This window comes from Corvus hawaiiensis, chromosome 10, assembly GCF_020740725.1.
Source record: "Corvus hawaiiensis isolate bCorHaw1 chromosome 10, bCorHaw1.pri.cur, whole genome shotgun sequence".
NCBI lineage: Eukaryota > Metazoa > Chordata > Aves > Passeriformes > Corvidae > Corvus > Corvus hawaiiensis.
Window position 1 is genome coordinate 2,876,711 of NC_063222.1, and position 22,896 is coordinate 2,899,606.

General features: G+C 61.5%; 10 non-coding genes across 10 annotated transcripts; all 10 read left to right on the plus strand.

Annotated features, from left to right (window-relative positions):
- Positions 1-1,221: 1,221 nt before the first annotated feature.
- On the plus strand, positions 1,222-1,340 carry LOC125331234. Its single transcript, XR_007205935.1, has one exon. It is a non-coding gene; the product is annotated as a 5S ribosomal RNA (ribosomal RNA).
- Positions 1,341-3,761: 2,421 nt separating this feature from the next.
- Positions 3,762-3,880, plus strand: LOC125331220. The gene has a single exon (XR_007205922.1). It is a non-coding gene; the product is annotated as a 5S ribosomal RNA (ribosomal RNA).
- Positions 3,881-4,575: 695 nt separating this feature from the next.
- Positions 4,576-4,694, plus strand: LOC125331221. Its single transcript, XR_007205923.1, has one exon. It is a non-coding gene; the product is annotated as a 5S ribosomal RNA (ribosomal RNA).
- A 2,757-nt stretch (positions 4,695-7,451) lies between these two features.
- LOC125331222 lies at positions 7,452-7,570 on the plus strand. The gene has a single exon (XR_007205924.1). It is a non-coding gene; the product is annotated as a 5S ribosomal RNA (ribosomal RNA).
- Positions 7,571-10,418: 2,848 nt separating this feature from the next.
- Positions 10,419-10,537, plus strand: LOC125331223. The gene has a single exon (XR_007205925.1). It is a non-coding gene; the product is annotated as a 5S ribosomal RNA (ribosomal RNA).
- Positions 10,538-13,094: 2,557 nt separating this feature from the next.
- LOC125331224 lies at positions 13,095-13,213 on the plus strand. Its single transcript, XR_007205926.1, has one exon. It is a non-coding gene; the product is annotated as a 5S ribosomal RNA (ribosomal RNA).
- A 2,421-nt stretch (positions 13,214-15,634) lies between these two features.
- LOC125331226 lies at positions 15,635-15,753 on the plus strand. The gene has a single exon (XR_007205927.1). It is a non-coding gene; the product is annotated as a 5S ribosomal RNA (ribosomal RNA).
- Positions 15,754-18,310: 2,557 nt separating this feature from the next.
- Positions 18,311-18,429, plus strand: LOC125331228. Its single transcript, XR_007205929.1, has one exon. It is a non-coding gene; the product is annotated as a 5S ribosomal RNA (ribosomal RNA).
- Positions 18,430-20,850: 2,421 nt separating this feature from the next.
- LOC125331229 lies at positions 20,851-20,969 on the plus strand. The gene has a single exon (XR_007205930.1). It is a non-coding gene; the product is annotated as a 5S ribosomal RNA (ribosomal RNA).
- A 713-nt stretch (positions 20,970-21,682) lies between these two features.
- On the plus strand, positions 21,683-21,801 carry LOC125331235. The gene has a single exon (XR_007205936.1). It is a non-coding gene; the product is annotated as a 5S ribosomal RNA (ribosomal RNA).
- Positions 21,802-22,896: the final 1,095 nt, after the last annotated feature.

Consider the following 22,896-nt stretch of genomic DNA (forward strand, 5'->3'; position numbering starts at 1 on the left):
CTGGGTCTGGCTGCAGGTTCCGTTGTTGCCAAGGGTGAAGCAAGTGGCCATGACTGTTGATGCTCCCGTAGCTCGCGTGGCTGGCATGGTTTGAGTGGCTTGTGTGGCTCTGGGTCTGGCTGCAGGTTCCGTTGTTGGCAAGGACAGACCTGGTGGCCATGACTGTTGATGCTCACGTAGCTTGCGTTGCTGGCGTGGCTTGTGTGGCTTGTGTGGTGCCAGGTCTGGCTGCAGGTTCCGTTGTTGCCAAGGCCGAAGCAAGTGGCCATGACTGTTGATGCTCATGTAGTTCGCGTGGCTGGCGCGGCTGGCGTGGCTGGCGTGGCTGTGGATCTGGCTGCAGGTTCCGTTGTTGCCGAGGGCTGACCCAGTGGCCATGACTGGTGATGCTCACGTAGCTTGCGTGGCTGGCGTTGCATGTGTGGCTTGTGTGGTGCTGGGTCTGGCTGCAGGTTCCGTTGTTGCCAAGGGCGAAGCAAGTGGCCATGACTGTTGATGCGCGTGTGGCTGGCGTGGCTGGCGTGGCTTGTGTGGCTTGTGTGGCTCTGAGTCTGGCTGCAGGTTCCATTGTTGCCGACGGCAGCGCTGGTGGCCGTGACTGTTGATGCTCGTGTAGCTAACGTGGCTGGTGTGGCTTGAGTAGCTTGTGTGGCTCTGGGTCTGGCTGCAGGTTCCATTGTTGCCGAGGGCAGACCCGGTGGCCATGACTGTTGATGCTCCCGTAGCTTGCGTGGCTGGCATTGCATGTGAGGCTTGTGTGGTGCTGGGTCTGGCTGCAGGTTCCATTGTTGCCAAGGGCAGACCCGGTGGCCATGACTGTTGATGCTCACATAGCTTGCGTTGCTGGCGTGGCTTTTGTGGCTTGTGTGGTGCTGGGTCTGTCTGTAGGTTCTGTTGTTGCTGACGGCGGTGCTGGTGGCCATGACTGTGGATGCTTGCATAGCTCGTGCGGCTGGCGTGGCTTGAGTAGCTTGTGCAGCTCTGGGTCTGGCTGCAGGTTCCGTTGTTGCAAAGGCCAAAGCAAGTGGCCATGACTGTTGATGCTCGCGTGGCTGGCGTGGCCGGCGTGGCTTGTGTGGCCTGTGTGGCGCTTGGTCTGGCTGCAGGTTCCGTTGTTGCCGAGGGCGGCGCTGGCGGCCGTGTGCCGGGTGCGGGGGGCATTGGGGCAGGGCAGGAAGGCGCTGGCGTGTGCTGGAGAGCGCTGCTGTGGGGCTGAGGGGTGCCTACGGCCATACCACCCTGAGAACGCCCGATCTCGTCTGATCTCGGAAGCTAAGCAGGGCCGGGCCCGGTTAGTACTTGGATGGGAGACCGCCTGGGAATACCGGGTGCTGTAGGCTTCTTTTGCTGTCTTCCGGGGACTGCGACAGAGGTGCCTTGTTTTGTTTGGGCACATGAGCAAAGGGGCACGAGGGCCACGGTGGCCGTGGCTCGCGTGGCTCATGGGGCTTGTGTGGCTGGCGTGGCTTGTGTGGCTCTGGGTCTGGCTGCAGGTTCCGTTGTTGCCGAGGGCAGACCTGGTGGCCATGACTGTTGATGCTCACGTAGCTTTTGTAGCTTGCGCGGCTGGCGTGGCTTGTGTGGCTTGTGTGGTGCTGGGTCTGGCTGCAGGTCCCATTGTTGCCAAGGGCAGACCCGGTGGCCATGACTGTTGATGCTCCCGTAGCTTGTGTGGCTGGCGTGGCTTGTGTGGTGCCAGGTCTGGCTGCAGGTTCCGTTGTTGCCAAGGCCGAAGCAAGTGGCCATGACTGTTGATGCTCGTGTGGCTCACGTGGCTGGCGTGGCTTGTGTGGCTTGTGTGGCTCTGGGTCTGGCTGCAGGTTCCATTGTTGCCAAGGGCAGACCCGGTGGCCATGACTGTTGATGCTCCCGTAGCTTGCGTGGCTTTTGTGGCTTGTGTGGTGCTGGGTCTGTCTGTAGGTTCTGTTGTTGCCGACGGCGGCGCTGGTGTCCACGACTGTGGATACTTGCATAGCTCGTGCGGCTGGCGTGGCTTGTGTGGGTCCAGGTCTGGCTGCAGGTTCCACTGTTGCCGAGGACAGACCTGGTGGCCATGACTGTTGATGCTCGCGTGCCTGGCGTGGCTTGTGTGGCTTGCGTGGTGCTTGGTCTGGATGCAGGTGCCGTTGTTGCCAAGGCCGAAGCAAGTGGCCATGACTGTTGATGCTCACGTAGTTCGCGTGGCTGGCGTGGCTGTGGGTCTGGCTGCAGGTTCCGTTGTTGCCGAGGGCAGACCTGGTGGCCGTGACTGTTGATGCTCACGTAGCTTGCGTGGCTGGCGTTGCATTTGTGGCTTGTGTGGTGCTGGGTCTGGCTGCAGGTTCTGTTGTTGCAAAGGCCAAAGCAAGTGGCCATGACTGTTGATGCTCCCGTAGCTTGCGTAGCTTGCGTGGCCGGCGTGGCTTGTGTGGCTTGTGTGGCTCTGGGTCTGGCTGCAGGTTCCGTTGTTGCCGCGGGCAGACCTGGTGGCCGTGACTGTTGATGCTCCCGTAGCTTTTGTAGCTTGCGCGGCTGGCGTGGCTTGTGTGGCTTGTGTGGTGCTGGGTCTGGCTGCAGGTTCCGTTGTTGCCAAGGGTGAAGCAAGTGGCCATGACTGTTGATGCTCCCGTAGCTCGCGTGGCTGGCATGGTTTGAGTGGCTTGTGTGGCTCTGGGTCTGGCTGCAGGTTCCGTTGTTGGCAAGGACAGACCTGGTGGCCATGACTGTTGATGCTCACGTAGCTTGCGTTGCTGGCGTGGCTTGTGTGGCTTGTGTGGTGCCAGGTCTGGCTGCAGGTTCCGTTGTTGCCAAGGCCGAAGCAAGTGGCCATGACTGTTGATGCTCATGTAGTTCGCGTGGCTGGCGCGGCTGGCGTGGCTGGCGTGGCTGTGGATCTGGCTGCAGGTTCCGTTGTTGCCGAGGGCTGACCCAGTGGCCATGACTGGTGATGCTCACGTAGCTTGCGTGGCTGGCGTTGCATGTGTGGCTTGTGTGGTGCTGGGTCTGGCTGCAGGTTCCGTTGTTGCCAAGGGCGAAGCAAGTGGCCATGACTGTTGATGCGCGTGTGGCTGGCGTGGCTGGCGTGGCTTGTGTGGCTTGTGTGGCTCTGAGTCTGGCTGCAGGTTCCATTGTTGCCGACGGCAGCGCTGGTGGCCGTGACTGTTGATGCTCGTGTAGCTAACGTGGCTGGTGTGGCTTGAGTAGCTTGTGTGGCTCTGGGTCTGGCTGCAGGTTCCATTGTTGCCGAGGGCAGACCCGGTGGCCATGACTGTTGATGCTCCCGTAGCTTGCGTGGCTGGCATTGCATGTGAGGCTTGTGTGGTGCTGGGTCTGGCTGCAGGTTCCATTGTTGCCAAGGGCAGACCCGGTGGCCATGACTGTTGATGCTCACATAGCTTGCGTTGCTGGCGTGGCTTTTGTGGCTTGTGTGGTGCTGGGTCTGTCTGTAGGTTCTGTTGTTGCTGACGGCGGTGCTGGTGGCCATGACTGTGGATGCTTGCATAGCTCGTGCGGCTGGCGTGGCTTGAGTAGCTTGTGCAGCTCTGGGTCTGGCTGCAGGTTCCGTTGTTGCAAAGGCCAAAGCAAGTGGCCATGACTGTTGATGCTCGCGTGGCTGGCGTGGCCGGCGTGGCTTGTGTGGCCTGTGTGGCGCTTGGTCTGGCTGCAGGTTCCGTTGTTGCCGAGGGCGGCGCTGGCGGCCGTGTGCCGGGTGCGGGGGGCATTGGGGCAGGGCAGGAAGGCGCTGGCGTGTGCTGGAGAGCGCTGCTGTGGGGCTGAGGGGTGCCTACGGCCATACCACCCTGAGAACGCCCGATCTCGTCTGATCTCGGAAGCTAAGCAGGGTCGGGCCCGGTTAGTACTTGGATGGGAGACCGCCTGGGAATACCGGGTGCTGTAGGCTTCTTTTGCTGTCTTCCGGGGACTGCGACAGAGGTGCCTTGTTTTGTTTGGGCACATGAGCAAAGGGGCACGAGGGCCACGGTGGCCGTGGCTCGCGTGGCTCATGGGGCTTGTGTGGCTGGCGTGGCTTGTGTGGCTCTGGGTCTGGCTGCAGGTTCCGTTGTTGCCGAGGGCAGACCTGGTGGCCATGACTGTTGATGCTCCCGTAGCTCACATGGCTGGCGTGGCTGTTGTTGCTTGTGTGGTGCCAGGTCTGGCTGCAGGTTCTGTTGTTGCCAAGGCCGAAGCAAGTGGCCATGACTGTTGATGCTCATGTAGTTCGCGTGGCCGGCGTTGCTTGTGTGGCTCTGGGTCTGCCTGCAGGTGCCATTGTTGCCGAGGGCTGACCCGGTGGCCATGACTGTTGATGCTCACGTAGCTCACGTGGCTGGCGTGGTTCGAGTAGCTTGTGCAGCTCTGGGTCTGGCTGCAGGTTCCGTTGTTGCCAAGGGCGAAGCAAGTGGCCATGACTGTTGATGCTCGCGTGGCTGGCGTGGCCGGCGTGGCTTGTGTGGCCTGTGTGGCGCTTGGTCTGGCTGCAGGTTCCGTTGTTGCCGAGGGCGGCGCTGGCGGCCGTGTGCCGGGTGCGGGGGGCATTGGGGCAGGGCAGGAAGGCGCTGGCGTGTGCTGGAGAGCGCTGCTGTGGGGCTGAGGGGTGCCTACGGCCATACCACCCTGAGAACGCCCGATCTCGTCTGATCTCGGAAGCTAAGCAGGGTCGGGCCCGGTTAGTACTTGGATGGGAGACCGCCTGGGAATACCGGGTGCTGTAGGCTTCTTTTGCTGTCTTCCGGGGACTGCGACAGAGGTGCCTTGTTTTGTTTGGGCACATGAGCAAAGGGGCACGAGGGCCACGGTGGCCGTGGCTCGCGTGGCTCATGGGGCTTGTGTGGCTGGCGTGGCTTGTGTGGCTCTGGGTCTGGCTGCAGGTTCCGTTGTTGCCGCGGGCAGACCTGGTGGCCATGACTGTTGATGCTCACGTAGCTTTTGTAGCTTGCGCGGCTGGCGTGGCTTGTGTGGCTTGTGTGGTGCTGGGTCTGGCTGCAGGTCCCATTGTTGCCAAGGGCAGACCCCGTGGCCATGACTGTTGATGCTCCCGTAGCTTGTGTGGCTGGCGTGGCTTGTGTGGTGCCAGGTCTGGCTGCAGGTTCCGTTGTTGCCAAGGCCGAAGCAAGTGGCCATGACTGTTGATGCTCGTGTGGCTCACGTGGCTGGCGTGGCTTGTGTGGCTTGTGTGGCTCTGGGTCTGGCTGCAGGTTCCATTGTTGCCAAGGGCAGACCCGGTGGCCATGACTGTTGATGCTCCCGTAGCTTGCGTGGCTTTTGTGGCTTGTGTGGTGCTGGGTCTGTCTGTAGGTTCTGTTGTTGCCGACGGCGGCGCTGGTGTCCACGACTGTGGATGCTTGCATAGCTCGTGCGGCTGGCGTGGCTTGTGTGGGTCCAGGTCTGGCTGCAGGTTCCACTGTTGCCGAGGACAGACCTGGTGGCCATGACTGTTGATGCTCGCGTGCCTGGCGTGGCTTGTGTGGCTTGCGTGGTGCTTGGTCTGGATGCAGGTGCCGTTGTTGCCAAGGCCGAAGCAAGTGGCCATGACTGTTGATGCTCACGTAGTTCGCGTGGCCGGCGGGGCTTGTGAGGCTTGTGTGGCTCTGGGTCCAGCTGCAGGTTCCGTTGTTGCCGACGGCGGCGCTGGTGGCCGTGAGTGTTGATGCTCCCGTAGCTCGCGTGGCTGGCGTGGTTTGAGTTGCTTGTGTGGCTCTGGGTCTGGCTGCAGGTTCCGTTGTTGCCGAGGGCAGACCTGGTGGCCATGACTGTTGATGCTCACGTAGCTCACGTGGCTGGCGTGGCTTGTGTGGCTTGTGTGGTGCTGGGTCTGGCTGCAGGTTCCGTTGTTGCCAAGGCCGAAGCAAGTGGCCATGACTGTTGATGCTCATGTAGTTCGCGTGGCTGGCGTGGCTGTGGGTCTGGCTGCAGGTTCCGTTGTTGCCGAGGGCAGACCTGGTGGCCGTGACTGTTGATGCTCACGTAGCTTGCGTGGCTGGCGTTGCATTTGTGGCTTGTGTGGTGCTGGGTCTGGCTGCAGGTTCTGTTGTTGCAAAGGCCAAAGCAAGTGGCCATGACTGTTGATGCTCCCGTAGCTTGCGTAGCTTGCGTGGCCGGCGTGGCTTGTGTGGCTTGTGTGGCTCTGGGTCTGGCTGCAGGTTCCGTTGTTGCCGCGGGCAGACCTGGTGGCCGTGACTGTTGATGCTCCCGTAGCTTTTGTAGCTTGCGCAGCTGGCGTGGCTTGTGTGGCTTGTGTGGTGCTGGGTCTGGCTGCAGGTTCCGTTGTTGCCAAGGGTGAAGCAAGTGGCCATGACTGTTGATGCTCCCGTAGCTCGCGTGGCTGGCATGGTTTGAGTGGCTTGTGTGGCTCTGGGTCTGGCTGCAGGTTCCGTTGTTGGCAAGGACAGACCTGGTGGCCATGACTGTTGATGCTCACGTAGCTTGCGTTGCTGGCGTGGCTTGTGTGGCTTGTGTGGTGCCAGGTCTGGCTGCAGGTTCCGTTGTTGCCAAGGCCGAAGCAAGTGGCCATGACTGTTGATGCTCATGTAGTTCGCGTGGCTGGCGCGGCTGGCGTGGCTGGCGTGGCTGTGGATCTGGCTGCAGGTTCCGTTGTTGCCGAGGGCTGACCCAGTGGCCATGACTGGTGATGCTCACGTAGCTTGCGTAGCTTGCGTGGCTGGCGTTGCATGTGTGGCTTGTGTGGTGCTGGGTCTGGCTGCAGGTTCCGTTGTTGCCAAGGGCGAAGCAAGTGGCCATGACTGTTGATGCGCGTGTGGCTGGCGTGGCTGGCGTGGCTTGTGTGGCTTGTGTGGCTCTGAGTCTGGCTGCAGGTTCCATTGTTGCCGACGGCAGCGCTGGTGGCCGTGACTGTTGATGCTCGTGTAGCTAACGTGGCTGGTGTGGCTTGAGTAGCTTGTGTGGCTCTGGGTCTGGCTGCAGGTTCCATTGTTGCCGAGGGCAGACCCGGTGGCCATGACTGTTGATGCTCCCGTAGCTTGCGTGGCTGGCATTGCATGTGAGGCTTGTGTGGTGCTGGGTCTGGCTGCAGGTTCCATTGTTGCCAAGGGCAGACCCGGTGGCCATGACTGTTGATGCTCACATAGCTTGCGTTGCTGGCGTGGCTTTTGTGGCTTGTGTGGTGCTGGGTCTGTCTGTAGGTTCTGTTGTTGCTGACGGCGGTGCTGGTGGCCATGACTGTGGATGCTTGCATAGCTCGTGCGGCTGGCGTGGCTTGAGTAGCTTGTGCAGCTCTGGGTCTGGCTGCAGGTTCCGTTGTTGCAAAGGCCAAAGCAAGTGGCCATGACTGTTGATGCTCGCGTGGCTGGCGTGGCCGGCGTGGCTTGTGTGGCCTGTGTGGCGCTTGGTCTGGCTGCAGGTTCCGTTGTTGCCGAGGGCGGCGCTGGCGGCCGTGTGCCGGGTGCGGGGGGCATTGGGGCAGGGCAGGAAGGCGCTGGCGTGTGCTGGAGAGCGCTGCTGTGGGGCTGAGGGGTGCCTACGGCCATACCACCCTGAGAACGCCCGATCTCGTCTGATCTCGGAAGCTAAGCAGGGTCGGGCCCGGTTAGTACTTGGATGGGAGACCGCCTGGGAATACCGGGTGCTGTAGGCTTCTTTTGCTGTCTTCCGGGGACTGCGACAGAGGTGCCTTGTTTTGTTTGGGCACACGAGCAAAGGGGCACAAGGGCAACGGTGGCCGTGGCTCGCGTGGCTCATGGGGCTTGTGTGGCTGGCGTGGCTTGTGTGGCTCTGGGTCTGGCTGCAGGTTCCGTTGTTGCCGCGGGCAGACCTGGTGGCCATGACTGTTGATGCTCACGTAGCTTTTGTAGCTTGCGCGGCTGGCGTGGCTTGTGTGGTTTGTGTGGTGCTGGGTCTGGCTGCAGGTCCCATTGTTGCCAAGGGCAGACCCCGTGGCCATGACTGTTGATGCTCCCGTAGCTTGTGTGGCTGGCGTGGCTTGTGTGGTGCCAGCTCTGGCTGCAGGTTCCGTTGTTGCCAAGGCCGAAGCAAGTGGCCATGACTGTTGATGCTCGTGTGGCTCACGTGGCTGGCGTGGCTTGTGTGGCTTGTGTGGCTCTGGGTCTGGCTGCAGGTTCCATTGTTGCCAAGGGCAGACCCGGTGGCCATGACTGTTGATGCTCCCGTAGCTTGCGTGGCTTTTGTGGCTTGTGTGGTGCTGGGTCTGTCTGTAGGTTCTGTTGTTGCCGACGGCGGCGCTGGTGTCCACGACTGTGGATGCTTGCATAGCTCGTGCGGCTGGCGTGGCTTGTGTGGGTCCAGGTCTGGCTGCAGGTTCCACTGTTGCCGAGGACAGACCTGGTGGCCATGACTGTTGATGCTCGCGTGCCTGGCGTGGCTTGTGTGGCTTGCGTGGTGCTTGGTCTGGATGCAGGTGCCGTTGTTGCCAAGGCCGAAGCAAGTGGCCATGACTGTTGATGCTCACGTAGTTCGCGTGGCCGGCGGGGCTTGTGAGGCTTGTGTGGCTCTGGGTCCAGCTGCAGGTTCCGTTGTTGCCGACGGCGGCGCTGGTGGCCGTGAGTGTTGATGCTCCCGTAGCTCGCGTGGCTGGCGTGGTTTGAGTTGCTTGTGTGGCTCTGGGTCTGGCTGCAGGTTCCGTTGTTGCCGAGGGCAGACCTGGTGGCCATGACTGTTGATGCTCACGTAGCTCACGTGGCTGGCGTGGCTTGTGTGGCTTGTGTGGTGCTGGGTCTGGCTGCAGGTCCCATTGTTGCCAAGGGCAGACCCGGTGGCCATGACTGTTGATGCTCCCGTAGCTTGCGTGGCTGGCGTGGCTTGTGTGGTGCCAGGTCTGGCTGCAGGTTCCGTTGTTGCCAAGGCCGAAGCAAGTGGCCATGACTGTTGATGCTCATGTAGTTCGCGTGGCTGGCGTGGCTGTGGGTCTGGCTGCAGGTTCCGTTGTTGCCGAGGGCAGACCTGGTGGCCGTGACTGTTGATGCTCACGTAGCTTGCGTGGCTGGCGTTGCATTTGTGGCTTGTGTGGTGCTGGGTCTGGCTGCAGGTTCTGTTGTTGCAAAGGCCAAAGCAAGTGGCCATGACTGTTGATGCTCCCGTAGCTTGCGTAGCTTGCGTGGCCGGCGTGGCTTGTGTGGCTTGTGTGGCTCTGGGTCTGGCTGCAGGTTCCGTTGTTGCCGCGGGCAGACCTGGTGGCCGTGACTGTTGATGCTCCCGTAGCTTTTGTAGCTTGCGCGGCTGGCGTGGCTTGTGTGGCTTGTGTGGTGCTGGGTCTGGCTGCAGGTTCCGTTGTTGCCAAGGGTGAAGCAAGTGGCCATGACTGTTGATGCTCCCGTAGCTTGCGCGGCTGGCGTGGTTTGAGTGGCTTGTGTGGCTCTGGGTCTGGCTGCAGGTTCCGTTGTTGGCAAGGACAGACCTGGTGGCCGTGACTGTTGATGCTCACGTAGCTTGCGTGGCTGGCGTGGCTTGTGTGGCTTGTGTGGTGCCAGGTCTGGCTGCAGGTTCCGTTGTTGCCAAGGCCGAAGCAAGTGGCCATGACTGTTGATGCTCATGTAGTTCGCGTGGCTGGCGCGGCTGGCGTGGCTGGCGTGGCTGTGGATCTGGCTGCAGGTTCCGTTGTTGCCGAGGGCTGACCCAGTGGCCATGACTGGTGATGCTCACGTAGCTTGCGTGGCTGGCGTTGCATGTGTGGCTTGTGTGGTGCTGGGTCTGGCTGCAGGTTCCGTTGTTGCCAAGGGCGAAGCAAGTGGCCATGACTGTTGATGCGCGTGTGGCTGGCGTGGCTGGCGTGGCTTGTGTGGCTTGTGTGGCTCTGAGTCTGGCTGCAGGTTCCATTGTTGCCGACGGCAGCGCTGGTGGCCGTGACTGTTGATGCTCGTGTAGCTAACGTGGCTGGTGTGGCTTGAGTAGCTTGTGTGGCTCTGGGTCTGGCTGCAGGTTCCATTGTTGCCGAGGGCAGACCCGGTGGCCATGACTGTTGATGCTCCCGTAGCTTGCGTGGCTGGCATTGCATGTGAGGCTTGTGTGGTGCTGGGTCTGGCTGCAGGTTCCATTGTTGCCAAGGGCAGACCCGGTGGCCATGACTGTTGATGCTCACATAGCTTGCGTTGCTGGCGTGGCTTTTGTGGCTTGTGTGGTGCTGGGTCTGTCTGTAGGTTCTGTTGTTGCTGACGGCGGTGCTGGTGGCCATGACTGTGGATGCTTGCATAGCTCGTGCGGCTGGCGTGGCTTGAGTAGCTTGTGCAGCTCTGGGTCTGGCTGCAGGTTCCGTTGTTGCAAAGGCCAAAGCAAGTGGCCATGACTGTTGATGCTCGCGTGGCTGGCGTGGCCGGCGTGGCTTGTGTGGCCTGTGTGGCGCTTGGTCTGGCTGCAGGTTCCGTTGTTGCCGAGGGCGGCGCTGGCGGCCGTGTGCCGGGTGCGGGGGGCATTGGGGCAGGGCAGGAAGGCGCTGGCGTGTGCTGGAGAGCGCTGCTGTGGGGCTGAGGGGTGCCTACGGCCATACCACCCTGAGAACGCCCGATCTCGTCTGATCTCGGAAGCTAAGCAGGGTCGGGCCCGGTTAGTACTTGGATGGGAGACCGCCTGGGAATACCGGGTGCTGTAGGCTTCTTTTGCTGTGTCCTGGGGTCTGGGCAAGAGGTGCCTTGTTTTGTTTGGGCACACGAGCAAAGGGGCACAAGGGCAACGGTGGCCGTGGCTCGCGTGGCTCATGGGGCTTGTGTGGCTGGCGTGGCTTGTGTGGCTCTGGGTCTGGCTGCAGGTTCCGTTGTTGCCGCGGGCAGACCTGGTGGCCATGACTGTTGATGCTCACGTAGCTTTTGTAGCTTGCGCGGCTGGCGTGGCTTGTGTGGCTTGTGTGGTGCTGGGTCTGGCTGCAGGTCCCATTGTTGCCAAGGGCAGACCCCGTGGCCATGACTGTTGATGCTCCCGTAGCTTGTGTGGCTGGCGTGGCTTGTGTGGTGCCAGGTCTGGCTGCAGGTTCCGTTGTTGCCAAGGCCGAAGCAAGTGGCCATGACTGTTGATGCTCGTGTGGCTCACGTGGCTGGCGTGGCTTGTGTGGCTTGTGTGGCTCTGGGTCTGGCTGCAGGTTCCATTGTTGCCAAGGGCAGACCCGGTGGCCATGACTGTTGATGCTCCCGTAGCTTGCGTGGCTTTTGTGGCTTGTGTGGTGCTGGGTCTGTCTGTAGGTTCTGTTGTTGCCGACGGCGGCGCTGGTGTCCACGACTGTGGATGCTTGCATAGCTCGTGCGGCTGGCGTGGCTTGTGTGGGTCCAGGCCTGGCTGCAGGTTCCACTGTTGCCGAGGACAGACCTGGTGGCCATGACTGTTGATGCTCGCGTGCCTGGCGTGGCTTGTGTGGCTTGCGTGGTGCTTGGTCTGGATGCAGGTGCCGTTGTTGCCAAGGCCGAAGCAAGTGGCCATGACTGTTGATGCTCACGTAGTTCGCGTGGCCGGCGGGGCTTGTGAGGCTTGTGTGGCTCTGGGTCCAGCTGCAGGTTCCGTTGTTGCCGACGGCGGCGCTGGTGGCCGTGAGTGTTGATGCTCCCGTAGCTCGCGTGGCTGGCGTGGTTTGAGTTGCTTGTGTGGCTCTGGGTCTGGCTGCAGGTTCCGTTGTTGCCGCGGGCAGACCTGGTGGCCGTGACTGTTGATGCTCACGTAGCTCACGTGGCTGGCGTGGCTTGTGTGGCTTGTGTGGTGCTGGGTCTGGCTGCAGGTTCTGTTGTTGCAAAGGCCAAAGCAAGTGGCCATGACTGTTGATGCTCCCGTAGCTTGCGTAGCTTGCGTGGCCGGCGTGGCTTGTGTGGCTTGTGTGGCTCTGGGTCTGGCTGCAGGTTCCGTTGTTGCCGCGGGCAGACCTGGTGGCCGTGACTGTTGATGCTCCCGTAGCTTTTGTAGCTTGCGCGGCTGGCGTGGCTTGTGTGGCTTGTGTGGTGCTGGGTCTGGCTGCAGGTTCCGTTGTTGCCAAGGGTGAAGCAAGTGGCCATGACTGTTGATGCTCCCGTAGCTCGCGTGGCTGGCATGGTTTGAGTGGCTTGTGTGGCTCTGGGTCTGGCTGCAGGTTCCGTTGTTGGCAAGGACAGACCTGGTGGCCATGACTGTTGATGCTCACGTAGCTTGCGTGGCTGGCGTGGCTTGTGTGGCTTGTGTGGTGCCAGGTCTGGCTGCAGGTTCCGTTGTTGCCAAGGCCGAAGCAAGTGGCCATGACTGTTGATGCTCATGTAGTTCGCGTGGCTGGCACGGCTGGCGTGGCTGGCGTGGCTGGCGTGGCTGTGGATCTGGCTGCAGGTTCCGTTGTTGCCGAGGGCTGACCCAGTGGCCATGACTGGTGATGCTCACGTAGCTTGCGTGGCTGGCGTTGCATGTGTGGCTTGTGTGGTGCTGGGTCTGGCTGCAGGTTCCGTTGTTGCCAAGGGCGAAGCAAGTGGCCATGACTGTTGATGCGCGTGTGGCTGGCGTGGCTGGCGTGGCTTGTGTGGCTTGTGTGGCTCTGAGTCTGGCTGCAGGTTCCATTGTTGCCGACGGCAGCGCTGGTGGCCGTGACTGTTGATGCTCGTGTAGCTAACGTGGCTGGTGTGGCTTGAGTAGCTTGTGTGGCTCTGGGTCTGGCTGCAGGTTCCATTGTTGCCGAGGGCAGACCCGGTGGCCATGACTGTTGATGCTCCCGTAGCTTGCGTGGCTGGCATTGCATGTGAGGCTTGTGTGGTGCTGGGTCTGGCTGCAGGTTCCATTGTTGCCAAGGGCAGACCCGGTGGCCATGACTGTTGATGCTCACATAGCTTGCGTTGCTGGCGTGGCTTTTGTGGCTTGTGTGGTGCTGGGTCTGTCTGTAGGTTCTGTTGTTACTGACGGCGGTGCTGGTGGCCATGACTGTGGATGCTTGCATAGCTCGTGCGGCTGGCGTGGCTTGAGTAGCTTGTGCAGCTCTGGGTCTGGCTGCAGGTTCCGTTGTTGCAAAGGCCAAAGCAAGTGGCCATGACTGTTGATGCTCGCGTGGTTGGCGTGGCCGGCGTGGCTTGTGTGGCCTGTGTGGCGCTTGGTCTGGCTGCAGGTTCCGTTGTTGCCGAGGGCGGCGCTGGCGGCCGTGTGCCGGGTGCGGGGGGCATTGGGGCAGGGCAGGAAGGCGCTGGCGTGTGCTGGAGAGCGCTGCTGTGGGGCTGAGGGGTGCCTACGGCCATACCACCCTGAGAACGCCCGATCTCGTCTGATCTCGGAAGCTAAGCAGGGTCGGGCCCGGTTAGTACTTGGATGGGAGACCGCCTGGGAATACCGGGTGCTGTAGGCTTCTTTTGCTGTCTTCCGGGGACTGCGACAGAGGTGCCTTGTTTTGTTTGGGCACATGAGCAAAGGGGCACGAGGGCCACGGTGGCCGTGGCTCGCGTGGCTCATGGGGCTTGTGTGGCTGGCGTGGCTTGTGTGGCTCTGGGTCTGGCTGCAGGTTCCGTTGTTGCCGAGGGCAGACCTGGTGGCCATGACTGTTGATGCTCACGTAGCTTTTGTAGCTTGCGCGGCTGGCGTGGCTTGTGTGGCTTGTGTGGTGCTGGGTCTGGCTGCAGGTCCCATTGTTGCCAAGGGCAGACCCGGTGGCCATGACTGTTGATGCTCCCGTAGCTTGTGTGGCTGGCGTGGCTTGTGTGGTGCCAGGTCTGGCTGCAGGTTCCGTTGTTGCCAAGGCCGAAGCAAGTGGCCATGACTGTTGATGCTCGTGTGGCTCACGTGGCTGGCGTGGCTTGTGTGGCTTGTGTGGCTCTGGGTCTGGCTGCAGGTTCCATTGTTGCCAAGGGCAGACCCGGTGGCCATGACTGTTGATGCTCCCGTAGCTTGCGTGGCTTTTGTGGCTTGTGTGGTGCTGGGTCTGTCTGTAGGTTCTGTTGTTGCCGACGGCGGCGCTGGTGTCCACGACTGTGGATACTTGCATAGCTCGTGCGGCTGGCGTGGCTTGTGTGGGTCCAGGTCTGGCTGCAGGTTCCACTGTTGCCGAGGACAGACCTGGTGGCCATGACTGTTGATGCTCGCGTGCCTGGCGTGGCTTGTGTGGCTTGCGTGGTGCTTGGTCTGGATGCAGGTGCCGTTGTTGCCAAGGCCGAAGCAAGTGGCCATGACTGTTGATGCTCACGTAGTTCGCGTGGCTGGCGTGGCTGTGGGTCTGGCTGCAGGTTCCGTTGTTGCCGAGGGCAGACCTGGTGGCCGTGACTGTTGATGCTCACGTAGCTTGCGTGGCTGGCGTTGCATTTGTGGCTTGTGTGGTGCTGGGTCTGGCTGCAGGTTCTGTTGTTGCAAAGGCCAAAGCAAGTGGCCATGACTGTTGATGCTCCCGTAGCTTGCGTAGCTTGCGTGGCCGGCGTGGCTTGTGTGGCTTGTGTGGCTCTGGGTCTGGCTGCAGGTTCCGTTGTTGCCGCGGGCAGACCTGGTGGCCGTGACTGTTGATGCTCCCGTAGCTTTTGTAGCTTGCGCGGCTGGCGTGGCTTGTGTGGCTTGTGTGGTGCTGGGTCTGGCTGCAGGTTCCGTTGTTGCCAAGGGTGAAGCAAGTGGCCATGACTGTTGATGCTCCCGTAGCTCGCGTGGCTGGCATGGTTTGAGTGGCTTGTGTGGCTCTGGGTCTGGCTGCAGGTTCCGTTGTTGGCAAGGACAGACCTGGTGGCCATGACTGTTGATGCTCACGTAGCTTGCGTTGCTGGCGTGGCTTGTGTGGCTTGTGTGGTGCCAGGTCTGGCTGCAGGTTCCGTTGTTGCCAAGGGTGAAGCAAGTGGCCATGACTGTTGATGCTCATGTAGTTCGCGTGGCTGGCGCGGCTGGCGTGGCTGGCGTGGCTGTGGATCTGGCTGCAGGTTCCGTTGTTGCCGAGGGCTGACCCAGTGGCCATGACTGGTGATGCTCACGTAGCTTGCGTGGCTGGCGTTGCATGTGTGGCTTGTGTGGTGCTGGGTCTGGCTGCAGGTTCCGTTGTTGCCAAGGGCGAAGCAAGTGGCCATGACTGTTGATGCGCGTGTGGCTGGCGTGGCTGGCGTGGCTTGTGTGGCTTGTGTGGCTCTGAGTCTGGCTGCAGGTTCCATTGTTGCCGACGGCAGCGCTGGTGGCCGTGACTGTTGATGCTCGTGTAGCTAACGTGGCTGGTGTGGCTTGAGTAGCTTGTGTGGCTCTGGGTCTGGCTGCAGGTTCCATTGTTGCCGAGGGCAGACCCGGTGGCCATGACTGTTGATGCTCCCGTAGCTTGCGTGGCTGGCATTGCATGTGAGGCTTGTGTGGTGCTGGGTCTGGCTGCAGGTTCCATTGTTGCCAAGGGCAGACCCGGTGGCCATGACTGTTGATGCTCACATAGCTTGCGTTGCTGGCGTGGCTTTTGTGGCTTGTGTGGTGCTGGGTCTGTCTGTAGGTTCTGTTGTTGCTGACGGCGGTGCTGGTGGCCATGACTGTGGATGCTTGCATAGCTCGTGCGGCTGGCGTGGCTTGAGTAGCTTGTGCAGCTCTGGGTCTGGCTGCAGGTTCCGTTGTTGCCAAGGGCGAAGCAAGTGGCCATGACTGTTGATGCTCGCGTGGCTGGCGTGGCCGGCGTGGCTTGTGTGGCCTGTGTGGCGCTTGGTCTGGCTGCAGGTTCCGTTGTTGCCGAGGGCGGCGCTGGCGGCCGTGTGCCGGGTGCGGGGGGCATTGGGGCAGGGCAGGAAGGCGCTGGCGTGTGCTGGAGAGCGCTGCTGTGGGGCTGAGGGGTGCCTACGGCCATACCACCCTGAGAACGCCCGATCTCGTCTGATCTCGGAAGCTAAGCAGGGTCGGGCCCGGTTAGTACTTGGATGGGAGACCGCCTGGGAATACCGGGTGCTGTAGGCTTCTTTTGCTGTGTCCTGGGGTCTGGGCAAGAGGTGCCTTGTTTTGTTTGGGCACACGAGCAAAGGGGCACAAGGGCAACGGTGGCCGTGGCTCGCGTGGCTCATGGGGCTTGTGTGGCTGGCGTGGCTTGTGTGGCTCTGGGTCTGGCTGCAGGTTCCGTTGTTGCCGCGGGCAGACCTGGTGGCCATGACTGTTGATGCTCACGTAGCTTTTGTAGCTTGCGCGGCTGGCGTGGCTTGTGTGGCTTGTGTGGTGCTGGGTCTGGCTGCAGGTCCCATTGTTGCCAAGGGCAGACCCCGTGGCCATGACTGTTGATGCTCCCGTAGCTTGTGTGGCTGGCGTGGCTTGTGTGGTGCCAGGTCTGGCTGCAGGTTCCGTTGTTGCCAAGGCCGAAGCAAGTGGCCATGACTGTTGATGCTCGTGTGGCTCACGTGGCTGGCGTGGCTTGTGTGGCTTGTGTGGCTCTGGGTCTGGCTGCAGGTTCCATTGTTGCCAAGGGCAGACCCGGTGGCCATGACTGTTGATGCTCCCGTAGCTTGCGTGGCTTTTGTGGCTTGTGTGGTGCTGGGTCTGTCTGTAGGTTCTGTTGTTGCCGACGGCGGCGCTGGTGTCCACGACTGTGGATGCTTGCATAGCTCGTGCGGCTGGCGTGGCTTGTGTGGGTCCAGGCCTGGCTGCAGGTTCCACTGTTGCCGAGGACAGACCTGGTGGCCATGACTGTTGATGCTCGCGTGCCTGGCGTGGCTTGTGTGGCTTGCGTGGTGCTTGGTCTGGATGCAGGTGCCGTTGTTGCCAAGGCCGAAGCAAGTGGCCATGACTGTTGATGCTCACGTAGTTCGCGTGGCCGGCGGGGCTTGTGAGGCTTGTGTGGCTCTGGGTCCAGCTGCAGGTTCCGTTGTTGCCGACGGCGGCGCTGGTGGCCGTGAGTGTTGATGCTCCCGTAGCTCGCGTGGCTGGCGTGGTTTGAGTTGCTTGTGTGGCTCTGGGTCTGGCTGCAGGTTCCGTTGTTGCCGCGGGCAGACCTGGTGGCCGTGACTGTTGATGCTCACGTAGCTCACGTGGCTGGCGTGGCTTGTGTGGCTTGTGTGGTGCTGGGTCTGGCTGCAGGTTCTGTTGTTGCAAAGGCCAAAGCAAGTGGCCATGACTGTTGATGCTCCCGTAGCTTGCGTAGCTTGCGTGGCCGGCGTGGCTTGTGTGGCTTGTGTGGCTCTGGGTCTGGCTGCAGGTTCCGTTGTTGCCGCGGGCAGACCTGGTGGCCGTGACTGTTGATGCTCCCGTAGCTTTTGTAGCTTGCGCGGCTGGCGTGGCTTGTGTGGCTTGTGTGGTGCTGGGTCTGGCTGCAGGTTCCGTTGTTGCCAAGGGTGAAGCAAGTGGCCATGACTGTTGATGCTCCCGTAGCTCGCGTGGCTGGCATGGTTTGAGTGGCTTGTGTGGCTCTGGGTCTGGCTGCAGGTTCCGTTGTTGGCAAGGACAGACCTGGTGGCCATGACTGTTGATGCTCACGTAGCTTGCGTGGCTGGCGTGGCTTGTGTGGCTTGTGTGGTGCCAGGTCTGGCTGCAGGTTCCGTTGTTGCCAAGGCCGAAGCAAGTGGCCATGACTGTTGATGCTCATGTAGTTCGCGTGGCTGGCACGGCTGGCGTGGCTGGCGTGGCTGGCGTGGCTGTGGATCTGGCTGCAGGTTCCGTTGTTGCCGAGGGCTGACCCAGTGGCCATGACTGGTGATGCTCACGTAGCTTGCGTGGCTGGCGTTGCATGTGTGGCTTGTGTGGTGCTGGGTCTGGCTGCAGGTTCCGTTGTTGCCAAGGGCGAAGCAAGTGGCCATGACTGTTGATGCGCGTGTGGCTGGCGTGGCTGGCGTGGCTTGTGTGGCTTGTGTGGCTCTGAGTCTGGCTGCAGGTTCCATTGTTGCCGACGGCAGCGCTGGTGGCCGTGACTGTTGATGCTCGTGTAGCTAACGTGGCTGGTGTGGCTTGAGTAGCTTGTGTGGCTCTGGGTCTGGCTGCAGGTTCCATTGTTGCCGAGGGCAGACCCGGTGGCCATGACTGTTGATGCTCCCGTAGCTTGCGTGGCTGGCATTGCATGTGAGGCTTGTGTGGTGCTGGGTCTGGCTGCAGGTTCCATTGTTGCCAAGGGCAGACCCGGTGGCCATGACTGTTGATGCTCACATAGCTTGCGTTGCTGGCGTGGCTTTTGTGGCTTGTGTGGTGCTGGGTCTGTCTGTAGGTTCTGTTGTTACTGACGGCGGTGCTGGTGGCCATGACTGTGGATGCTTGCATAGCTCGTGCGGCTGGCGTGGCTTGAGTAGCTTGTGCAGCTCTGGGTCTGGCTGCAGGTTCCGTTGTTGCAAAGGCCAAAGCAAGTGGCCATGACTGTTGATGCTCGCGTGGTTGGCGTGGCCGGCGTGGCTTGTGTGGCCTGTGTGGCGCTTGGTCTGGCTGCAGGTTCCGTTGTTGCCGAGGGCGGCGCTGGCGGCCGTGTGCCGGGTGCGGGGGGCATTGGGGCAGGGCAGGAAGGCGCTGGCGTGTGCTGGAGAGCGCTGCTGTGGGGCTGAGGGGTGCCTACGGCCATACCACCCTGAGAACGCCCGATCTCGTCTGATCTCGGAAGCTAAGCAGGGTCGGGCCCGGTTAGTACTTGGATGGGAGACCGCCTGGGAATACCGGGTGCTGTAGGCTTCTTTTGCTGTCTTCCGGGGACTGCGACAGAGGTGCCTTGTTTTGTTTGGGCACATGAGCAAAGGGGCACGAGGGCCACGGTGGCCGTGGCTCGCGTGGCTCATGGGGCTTGTGTGGCTGGCGTGGCTTGTGTGGCTCTGGGTCTGGCTGCAGGTTCCGTTGTTGCCGAGGGCAGACCTGGTGGCCATGACTGTTGATGCTCACGTAGCTTTTGTAGCTTGCGCGGCTGGCGTGGCTTGTGTGGCTTGTGTGGTGCTGGGTCTGGCTGCAGGTCCCATTGTTGCCAAGGGCAGACCCGGTGGCCATGACTGTTGATGCTCCCGTAGCTTGTGTGGCTGGCGTGGCTTGTGTGGTGCCAGGTCTGGCTGCAGGTTCCGTTGTTGCCAAGGCCGAAGCAAGTGGCCATGACTGTTGATGCTCGTGTGGCTCACGTGGCTGGCGTGGCTTGTGTGGCTTGTGTGGCTCTGGGTCTGGCTGCAGGTTCCATTGTTGCCAAGGGCAGACCCGGTGGCCATGACTGTTGATGCTCCCGTAGCTTGCGTGGCTTTTGTGGCTTGTGTGGTGCTGGGTCTGTCTGTAGGTTCTGTTGTTGCCGACGGCGGCGCTGGTGTCCACGACTGTGGATACTTGCATAGCTCGTGCGGCTGGCGTGGCTTGTGTGGGTCCAGGTCTGGCTGCAGGTTCCACTGTTGCCGAGGACAGACCTGGTGGCCATGACTGTTGATGCTCGCGTGCCTGGCGTGGCTTGTGTGGCTTGCGTGGTGCTTGGTCTGGATGCAGGTGCCGTTGTTGCCAAGGCCGAAGCAAGTGGCCATGACTGTTGATGCTCACGTAGTTCGCGTGGCTGGCGTGGCTGTGGGTCTGGCTGCAGGTTCCGTTGTTGCCGAGGGCAGACCTGGTGGCCGTGACTGTTGATGCTCACGTAGCTTGCGTGGCTGGCGTTGCATTTGTGGCTTGTGTGGTGCTGGGTCTGGCTGCAGGTTCTGTTGTTGCAAAGGCCAAAGCAAGTGGCCATGACTGTTGATGCTCCCGTAGCTTGCGTAGCTTGCGTGGCCGGCGTGGCTTGTGTGGCTTGTGTGGCTCTGGGTCTGGCTGCAGGTTCCGTTGTTGCCGCGGGCAGACCTGGTGGCCGTGACTGTTGATGCTCCCGTAGCTTTTGTAGCTTGCGCGGCTGGCGTGGCTTGTGTGGCTTGTGTGGTGCTGGGTCTGGCTGCAGGTTCCGTTGTTGCCAAGGGTGAAGCAAGTGGCCATGACTGTTGATGCTCCCGTAGCTCGCGTGGCTGGCATGGTTTGAGTGGCTTGTGTGGCTCTGGGTCTGGCTGCAGGTTCCGTTGTTGGCAAGGACAGACCTGGTGGCCATGACTGTTGATGCTCACGTAGCTTGCGTTGCTGGCGTGGCTTGTGTGGCTTGTGTGGTGCCAGGTCTGGCTGCAGGTTCCGTTGTTGCCAAGGGTGAAGCAAGTGGCCATGACTGTTGATGCTCATGTAGTTCGCGTGGCTGGCGCGGCTGGCGTGGCTGGCGTGGCTGTGGATCTGGCTGCAGGTTCCGTTGTTGCCGAGGGCTGACCCAGTGGCCATGACTGGTGATGCTCACGTAGCTTGCGTGGCTGGCGTTGCATGTGTGGCTTGTGTGGTGCTGGGTCTGGCTGCAGGTTCCGTTGTTGCCAAGGGCGAAGCAAGTGGCCATGACTGTTGATGCGCGTGTGGCTGGCGTGGCTGGCGTGGCTTGTGTGGCTTGTGTGGCTCTGAGTCTGGCTGCAGGTTCCATTGTTGCCGACGGCAGCGCTGGTGGCCGTGACTGTTGATGCTCGTGTAGCTAACGTGGCTGGTGTGGCTTGAGTAGCTTGTGTGGCTCTGGGTCTGGCTGCAGGTTCCATTGTTGCCGAGGGCAGACCCGGTGGCCATGACTGTTGATGCTCCCGTAGCTTGCGTGGCTGGCATTGCATGTGAGGCTTGTGTGGTGCTGGGTCTGGCTGCAGGTTCCATTGTTGCCAAGGGCAGACCCGGTGGCCATGACTGTTGATGCTCACATAGCTTGCGTTGCTGGCGTGGCTTTTGTGGCTTGTGTGGTGCTGGGTCTGTCTGTAGGTTCTGTTGTTGCTGATGGCGGTGCTGGTGGCCATGACTGTGGATGCTTGCATAGCTCGTGCGGCTGGCGTGGCTTGAGTAGCTTGTGCAGCTCTGGGTCTGGCTGCAGGTTCCGTTGTTGCCAAGGGCGAAGCAAGTGGCCATGACTGTTGATGCTCGCGTGGCTGGCGTGGCCGGCGTGGCTTGTGTGGCCTGTGTGGCGCTTGGTCTGGCTGCAGGTTCCGTTGTTGCCGAGGGCGGCGCTGGCGGCCGTGTGCCGGGTGCGGGGGGCATTGGGGCAGGGCAGGAAGGCGCTGGCGTGTGCTGGAGAGCGCTGCTGTGGGGCTGAGGGGTGCCTACGGCCATACCACCCTGAGAACGCCCGATCTCGTCTGATCTCGGAAGCTAAGCAGGGTCGGGCCCGGTTAGTACTTGGATGGGAGACCGCCTGGGAATACCGGGTGCTGTAGGCTTCTTTTGCTGTGTCCTGGGGTCTGGGCAAGAGGTGCCTTGTTTTGTTTGGGCACACGAGCAAAGGGGCACGAGGGCAACGGTGGCCGTGGCTCGCGTGGCTCATGGGGCTTGTGTGGCTGGCGTGGCTGGCGTGGCTTGTGTGGCTTGTGTGGCTCTGGGTCTGGCTACAGGTTCCGTTGTTGGCAAGGACAGACCTGGTGGCCATGAGTGTTGATGCTCCCGTAGCTCACATGGCTGGCGTGGCTGTTGTTGCTTGTGTGGTGCCAGGTCTGGCTGCAGGTTCTGTTGTTGCCAAGGCCGAAGCAAGTGGCCATGACTGTTGATGCTCATGTAGTTCGCGTGGCCGGCGTTGCTTGTGTGGCTCTGGGTCTGCCTGCAGGTGCCATTGTTGCCGAGGGCTGACCCGGTGGCCATGACTGTTGATGCTCACGTAGCTCACGTGGCTGGCGTGGTTCGAGTAGCTTGTGCAGCTCTGGGTCTGGCTGCAGGTTCCGTTGTTGCCAAGGGCGAAGCAAGTGGCCATGACTGTTGATGCTCGCGTGGCTGGCGTGGCCGGCGTGGCTTGTGTGGCCTGTGTGGCGCTTGGTCTGGCTGCAGGTTCCGTTGTTGCCGAGGGCGGCGCTGGCGGCCGTGTGCCGGGTGCGGGGGGCATTGGGGCAGGGCAGGAAGGCGCTGGCGTGTGCTGGAGAGCGCTGCTGTGGGGCTGAGGGGTGCCTATGGCCATACCACCCTGAGAACGCCCGATCTCGTCTGATCTCGGAAGCTAAGCAGGGTCGGGCCCGGTTAGTACTTGGATGGGAGACCGCCTGGGAATACCGGGTGCTGTAGGCTTCTTTTGCTGTCTTCCGGGGACTGCGACAGAGGTGCCTTGTTTTGTTTGGGCACATGAGCAAAGGGGCACGAGGGCAACGGTGGCCGTGGCTCATGGGGCTTGTGTGGCTTGTGTGGTGCCAGGTCTGGCTGCAGGTTCCGTTGTTGCCAAGGGCAGACCTGGTGGCCATGACTGTTGATGCTCCCGTAGCTCGCGTGGCTGGCATGGTTTGTGTGGCTTGTGTGGTGCTGGGTCTGGCTGCAGGTTCTGTTGTTGCAAAGGCCAAAGCAAGTGGCCATGACTGTTGATGCTCCCGTAGCTTGCGTAGCTTGCGTGGCCGGCGTGGCTTGTGTGGCTTGTGTGGCTCTGGGTCTGGCTGCAGGTTCCGTTGTTGCCGCGGGCAGACCTGGTGGCCGTGACTGTTGATGCTCCCGTAGCTTTTGTAGCTTGCGCGGCTGGCGTGGCTTGTGTGGCTTGTGTGGTGCTGGGTCTGGCTGCAGGTTCCGTTGTTGCCAAGGGTGAAGCAAGTGGCCATGACTGTTGATGCTCCCGTAGCTCGCGTGGCTGGCATGGTTTGAGTGGCTTGTGTGGCTCTGGGTCTGGCTGCAGGTTCCGTTGTTGGCAAGGACAGACCTGGTGGCCATGACTGTTGATGCTCACGTAGCTTGCGTGGCTGGCGTGGCTTGTGTGGCTTGTGTGGTGCCAGGTCTGGCTGCAGGTTCCGTTGTTGCCAAGGCCGAAGCAAGTGGCCATGACTGTTGATGCTCATGTAGTTCGCGTGGCTGGCGCGGCTGGCGTGGCTGGCGTGGCTGGCGTGGCTGTGGATCTGGCTGCAGGTTCCGTTGTTGCCGAGGGCTGACCCAGTGGCCATGACTGGTGATGGTCCCATAGCTTGCGTGGCTGGCGTTGCATGTGTGGCTTGTGTGGTGCTGGGTCTGGCTGCAGGTTCCGTTGTTGCCAAGGGCGAAGCAAGTGGCCACGACTGTTGATGCTCGTGTGGCTCACGTGGCTGGCGTGGCTTGTGTGGCTTGTGTGGCTCTGGGTCTGGCTGCAGGTTCCATTGTTGCCAAGGGCAGACCCGGTGGCCATGACTGTTGATGCTCCCGTAGCTTGCG